Raw genomic sequence first — 7500 nt, forward strand, 5'->3', positions numbered from 1 at the left:
ATGTGTATCTGTTTATGCACATGTGTGCACATGGAATGGGTTAACATGAACCCTGGAGGCAAACATACGGAAAAAATTGGTCATCCTAGGCCCTACGGTTCTCAAGTTATTCACAGAAAACTGTGTCTGCCCTACCCTCCTTTCGGGGGGTCCAGTACAGCGGGGGGGCTACAGATCAAAACGAAAACCGATGGTTCCATGCTATCCATGCGGGGTTACATGCCCACCAAGTTTCATGTACCCCGGTCTTTCAGTGTCCCGGGAATCCTTGTTGGTGTACGGTCACTAAATGTACACATAAATTATTTTATTGTAAGGCCCCCCATGAACGAAAGTTCACAAAACTTGGCATGCATTTGGAGGGTGGCATAATGATCCTACACTTTCAATTTTGTGCAGTTTTGACCATGTCAGCCAGAGATATTGTGGTGAAAACACCTAATTTTTTGCTTTTTAATTTTTAACTAGGTGGCGCTATACATGAAATAAGTGGTAATGGGATGGGTTGACATGCCCCCTTAAGACCAACATACAAAAAAAAAGGTGGACCTCCTAGGCCCTACGGTTCTCGAGATATTCACAGAAAACTGTCTCCGGCCACCTACAGGACAGTTGGTGTATAGTAACATAAATTAATTTATTGTGTGGCCCCCCATGAACGGAATTCGACGAAACTTGGCGTGCATTCAGTGGGTGTCATAATGATCCTACACGTGCAGTTTTGACTATGTTAGGTCACAGATACCTGTGATTACAACACCTCATTTTTACTTTTTTGTGTTTAACTAGGTGGCACTATACATGAAATGAGTGGTTATGGGATGGGTTGACATGGCCCCTTGAGATCAACATACAAAAAAAAATGGTCCTCCTAAACCTTACGGTTCTCGAGATATTCACAGAAAACTGTGTCTGCCCTACCCTCCTTTCGGGGGTGCAGTCCAGCGGGGGGGCTACAGATCAAAACGAAAAACGATGGTTCCATGCTATCTATGTGGGGTTACATGCCCACCGGAAGAGTTCACTCAGAGTTCAGGTGACTCATGATCCATTTTAAGTCTGTATTTACCAAGTAGGTTGCAACATAGTTGTCACAGTAACGCTGTTAGCGCCATCATTAGCTAGTCTAATCTATCTAACCCAGTTAGCGCTATCATTAGCTATACTAATCTATCTAACCCAGTCAGCGCTACCATTAGCTAGTCCAGTCTATCTAACCCAGCAAAGGCTTCCTCACTTGGGTGATAAATGAAGAAGAATGGGCTTTATTGATATTGAGCTTCAAGGTGAAAGGACTGGGTGTGGAATGTGGTCTTAGACAGGAAGGACACACAAATGAACATACACATAGAAATGAATGAACACACACTGTGAACCCCACAATGCTGAAAGCCTTGGGAGAGCTGGGTTATTACTGAATGTATGTATGGCGCGTATGCTGGGTTATTACTGAATGTATGTATGGCGCATATGCTGGGTTATTACTGAATGTATGTATGGCGCGTATGCTGGGTTATTACTGAATGTATGGCACACACACACACACACAAATACATTTTATGAGATCTAAACTCCTGTACTCAATTCAATTCAATTCAAGGTAGCTTTATTGGCATGACAAATATTTCTTTGCATTGCCAAAGCAGGACATCAAACAATACAATACCGAGCATACGTATATTTCTCTCTCTCTCTCTCTGTTTTAAATGACTTAGATGGTGTACAGTCATACAGGTCCTGAGGCTGAAAATGTGTGTGTGTGTGTGTGTGTGTGTGTGTGTGTGTGTGTGTGTGTGTGTGTGTGTGTGTCAGGGGGAGAATTCCCAGAAAGAACATTTACGGTATGACCACAGCTTTTGGGAAGTTCTCTTGGCATACAGCCAGAGAAGCACACTAATACAGGATGACTCTTTCAACTATATGTGTGTGTGTGTGTATGTGTGTTTTCTGAGTATGCTTGTGGTTGACATATTTTGACCAGCAAGAAACCACACTTATGACACATCCATGCCACAAACTAATCTTCAAAGAGTGTGTGTGTGTGTGTTAAAGAGAGATAAGTGTGTCCTGGAAGACTCTTGCATGCCACTGTGCACACTCATATGCATCATCAGGCTCTCACCCAGTCAGATTCTGCGTCGCTATGTGACTCAGAGGCGTTGTGTGGCGTACATGAGAATGGTGGGGGGGGGGGGGGGGGGGGTGGGTAAAAATCAAAAGCACATGTGTGTATGTGTGTGTGTGTATGTTAGTGTTTATACATCTGGCTTTCGGGTGAAATTTAATGTTTCAGTACAGAAAGTATTGAAACATTGAACTGTTGGACAAAGGTTTAGAGAAGGTCACATTAAGTTCACCTGTAAAGGTTATAGTGGATTTTAGGTTCATCCTGAAATTTCACCCGAAAACCGAATATCCCTGACTTTTTGTAAGTAGTGTATGTACATGTCAAACCGCCTGTTTACCTGCTTCCACCTTGTGTTTGTGTGTGTGTGTGTGTATCTATTGCTTGTGTCTGTGTTTGAATACTTCAAATGGCAGCCTGACCTGCTGAGTTCCTACCCTGCTTATCTTGCTTGCATCTATGTGTGTGTGTGCGCGCGCACGTGTGTGTTTTTCTTGTAAACTTTGTCCTGCAGTCCAAGTGGCAGCTCAGTAGAGTCCAGTGGCGCACAAACACATCGTCATGTCCACACACACACATAAACATACACACACACACACACAAACACATCATCATGTCCACACACACACACACACACACACACACACACACACACACACACACACACACACACACACACACAAACACATCGTCATGTCCACACACACACATAAACATACACACACACACAAACACATTGTCATGTCCACACACACACATAAACATACACACACACACACACACACAAACACATGTCCAGTCATTAGAGCCACATGCTAAAAATAGCCCCACAACTACAAGTGGAAAAGAACAGCCTTTTTTCCACTTGAGGCACACATAAACAAACACAGGCGCTAACACACACATACACAACACACACACACACACACACACACACACACACACACACCCATACATAAACACACACACATATACACACATACACACACACACACACACACACACACACACACACATACACACATACACACATATAAAAACACACACACACACACACATACATAAACACACACACACACACACACACACACACACACACACACAGACATTCACACAGATACAGTTCTTTGTAAATTGTATTTGACCTTTGAGGGAGATTCCAGGATGTCCCTCTTGGAAATTGGTTATGAGGAAGACACTTTGTGTGTATGTGTTGCCTCCATGCGTGGATGACTGTATGTGTGTTCGTGTGTTTGCGTGTGTGCGTGCGTTCGTGTGTATGTGTGTAAATGACAACTCATGTTGATTGATAATAATAAACACCTCCTTTGTATGATGGATGGATGGATTTGCAGGATGGATGGATGGGTGGGTGGGTGGGTGGATGATGGGTGGATGGGTGGGTTGACTCTGTCCTTCCTGTGGCAGGGTCACATAAGCCATCCTTCTGCTGCCATGACCACATGTCACTCTCCATGACCCATGATGGAAACTTATTCACACACACACACACACACACACACACACACACACACACACACACACACACACACACACAGATGAAAGGAGGGGTATATTATGTGAATATGCACGCACATGGAGTGAAGGAGCAGACAGCCAACACAGATAGTGAGATCCTCACACACACACATTTCCTCACACACACAAATTTAGTAGCTGATTCAACAGCAATTATTGTGGTTCCAGTAACTTGTTTTCTTTCAGCAAAATAATGCCTGGAAGACGCTGTGTGTGTGAGTGTGTGTGTGTGTATTTGTGTGTGTGTGTGTGTGAGAGAGAGAGACTTTTTGTAAAATGCACAGACAGTGACTCACTTCGTATGTAGTCATATACCCCGTGTGTCCCCCCTCCTCATACACACATACACACACACACACACACACATACATACACACACACACACATTATTTATGTCCACTTGCTACTGGATGGTACAGGGACACAAATATTAAGGATGCAGTACAATACATATGCAAACCCATGGACCAGTGGCATGCAGCAGGTCTTCACAATATCACTTAACTTAAGTGATATATAACTTAACAAGCGCAATACTCAGTTCTTAAGGGTATAAGTAGCAACGTCTCCGCCATATGTGGCGGCTGCCAATAATAGCAGAGATGGCACAGTACTTTGCACGCTGTTTAGCCTTCTTTTTGGCCGTCCCAAGTTGTTGCAGCCCTTTTACTACCAACCTGTGTGTGTATCCTAGGCTACCAAATATGAATACGAGTAGTCTGCACCTATAGCCTAGCTCTGAGATGGTGTTTAGGAGTGGACACACACACACACACCTATAGCCTAGCTCTGAGATGGTGTTTAGGAGTGGACACACACACCTATAGCCTAGCTCTGAGATGGTGTTTAGGAGTGGACACACACACACACACCTATAGCCTAGCTCTGAGATGGAGTTTAGGAGTGGACACACACACACACACCTATAGCCTAGCTCTGAGATGGAGTTTAGGAGTGGACACACACACACACACCTATAGCCTAGCTCTGAGATGGTGTTTAGGAGTGGACACACACACCTATAGCCTAGCTCTGAGATGGTGTTTAGGAGTGGACACACACACACACACCTATAGCCTAGCTCTGAGATGGTGTTTAGGAGTGGACACACACACCTATAGCCTAGCTCTGAGATGGTGTTTAGGAGTGGACACACACACACACACCTATAGCCTAGCTCTGAGATGGTGTTTAGGAGTGGACACACACACCTATAGCCTAGCTCTGAGATGGTGTTTAGGAGTGGACACACACACACCTATAGCCTAGCTCTGAGATGGTGTTTAGGAGTGGACACACACACACACACACCTAGCTCTGAGATGGTGTTTAGGAGTGGACACACACACCTATAGCCTAGCTCTGAGATGGTGTTTAGGAGTGGACACACACACCTATAGCCTAGCTCTGAGATGGTGTTTAGGAGTGGACACACACACACACACACCTATAGCCTAGCTCTGAGATGGTGTTTAGGAGTGGACACACACACACACACCTATAGCCTAGCTCTGAGATGGTGTTTAGGAGTGGACACACACACACACACCTATAGCCTAGCTCTGAGATGGTGTTTAGGAGTGGACACACACACACACCTATAGCCTAGCTCTGATATGGTGTTTAGGAGTGGACACACACACCTATAGCCTAGCTCTGAGATGGTGTTTAGGAGTGGACACACACACACCTATAGCCTAGCTCTGAGATGGTGTTTAGGAGTGGACACACACACACACACACCTATAGCCTAGCTCTGAGATGGTGTTTAGGAGTGGACACACACACCTATAGCCTAGCTCTGAGATGGTGTTTAGGAGTGGACACACACACACACACCTATAGCCTAGCTCTGAGATGGTGTTTAGGAGTGGACACACACACACACCTATAGCCTAGCTCTGAGATGGTGTTTAGGAGTGGACACACACACACACCTATAGCCTAGCTCTGAGATGGTGTTTAGGAGTGGACACACACACCTATAGCCTAGCTCTGAGATGGTGTTTAGGAGTGGACACACACACCTATAGCCTAGCTCTGAGATGGTGTTTAGGAGTGGACACACACACCTATAGCCTAGCTCTGAGATGGTGTTTAGGAGTGGACACACACACACACACCTATAGCCTAGCTCTGAGATGGAGTTTAGGAGTGGACACACACACACACACCTATAGCCTAGCTCTGAGATGGTGTTTAGGAGTGGACACACACACACCTATAGCCTAGCTCTGAGATGGTGTTTAGGAGTGGACACACACACACACATAGCCTAGCTCTGAGATGGTGTTTAGGAGTGGACACACACACACCTATAGCCTAGCTCTGAGATGGTGTTTAGGAGTGGACACACACACACACACCTATAGCCTAGCTCTGAGATGGTGTTTAGGAGTGGACACACACACACACACACCTAGCTCTGAGATGGTGTTTAGGAGTGGACACACACACCTATAGCCTAGCTCTGAGATGGTGTTTAGGAGTGGACACACACACACACACCACTATAGCCTAGCTCTGATATGGTGTTTAGGAGTGGACACACACACACACACACACCTATAGCCTAGCTCTGAGATGGAGTTTAGGAGTGGTTGGTATTTAACTACCTTGGTGCAGAAAGCCTCCTCCATGCTAGAATCAAAGGTGCAGCCTACCTCCAAAATATCCACCTCACTGGACTCCTCATTGATGATAACAACATCTGGTGTTAAGGAGCTCAACGCAGCTGTGTGTGTGCGCGTGTGTGTGTATGTGTGTGAGGGTGATACAAAGGAGCTCAACGCAGCTGTGGGTATGTGTGTGTGTGTGCGTACATGTGTGTCTGCGTGTGCGTCTGTGTGTGTGTGCGTGGGTGTGTGTGTCTGTGTGTGCGTGCGTGCACGTGTGTGTGAGGGTGATACAAAGGAGCTCAACACAGCTGTGGGTGTGTGACAGTCTATGTGCATACAAGCATGTGTATGGAAAAGACTGCATATATGCAGTGAGCCTGTCTGTGTGTGTCACAGGTATATTTGTGTTTGCGTGTGTGTGTGTGTGTTTGTGTGAATCAGCATGAATCTGAAGTGAATCATCCTATCAAATATGTATCCCCTTAGAGGAGACTGTCACGAGTGTCACGACTACTGCTGTGTGTGTGTGTGTGTGTGTGTGTGTGTGTGTGTGTGTGTGTGTGTGTGTGTGTGTGTGTTCTTTAGAGGCTGAGTAATGTTCCCTTCTGATGACATCCAGCACTTTCCATCTTTTATAAATGAGCCACCATCCCACCCTGACCCCCCTCTCCTCCTCTCCTCTCCTCTCCTCTCCTCCTCTCCTCTCCTCCTCTCCCCTCCTCTCCTCTCCTCTCCTCTCCTCCTCTCCTCTCCACTCCCCTCTCCTCTCCTCTCCTCCTCTCCTCTCCTCCTCTCTTCCCCTCCTCCTCTCCTCTCCTCTCCTCTCCTCTCCTCCACTCCCCTCCCCTCTCCTCTCCTCTTCTCCTCTCCTCCTCTCTTCCCCTCCTCCTCTCCTCCTCTCCACTCCCCTCTCCTCCTCTCCTCTCCTCTCCTCTCCTCCTCTCCACTCCCCTCTCCTCCTCTCCTCCCCTCTCCTCCTTTCCTCTCCCCTCTCTTCCTCTCCTCTCCTCTCCTCCTCTCCTCTCCCCTCTCCTCCTCTCTTCCTCTCCTCCACTCCCCTCTCCTCCTCTCCTCCTCCTCCTCCTCTCCTCCTCTCCACTCCCCTCTCCTCCTCTCCTCCCCTCTCCTCCTCTCCCCTCTCATCTCCTCTTCTCTTCTCCTCTCCTCTCCACTCCCCTCTCCTCCTCTCCTCTCCTCTCCTCCTCTCCTCTCCCCTCT

The 7500-nt window shown here is 46.7% G+C and overlaps 1 long non-coding RNA gene across 3 annotated transcripts in view; it reads left to right on the top strand.

Moving 5' to 3' along the window:
- The window catches only part of LOC121698632, a 64440-nt gene that overhangs the window by 54774 nt on the left and 2166 nt on the right, over positions 1 to 7500 (top strand). The window lies entirely within an intron of this gene.

The sequence above is a fragment of the Alosa sapidissima genome, chromosome 23, assembly GCF_018492685.1.
Source record: "Alosa sapidissima isolate fAloSap1 chromosome 23, fAloSap1.pri, whole genome shotgun sequence".
Classification (NCBI taxonomy): Eukaryota; Metazoa; Chordata; class Actinopteri; order Clupeiformes; family Clupeidae; genus Alosa; species Alosa sapidissima.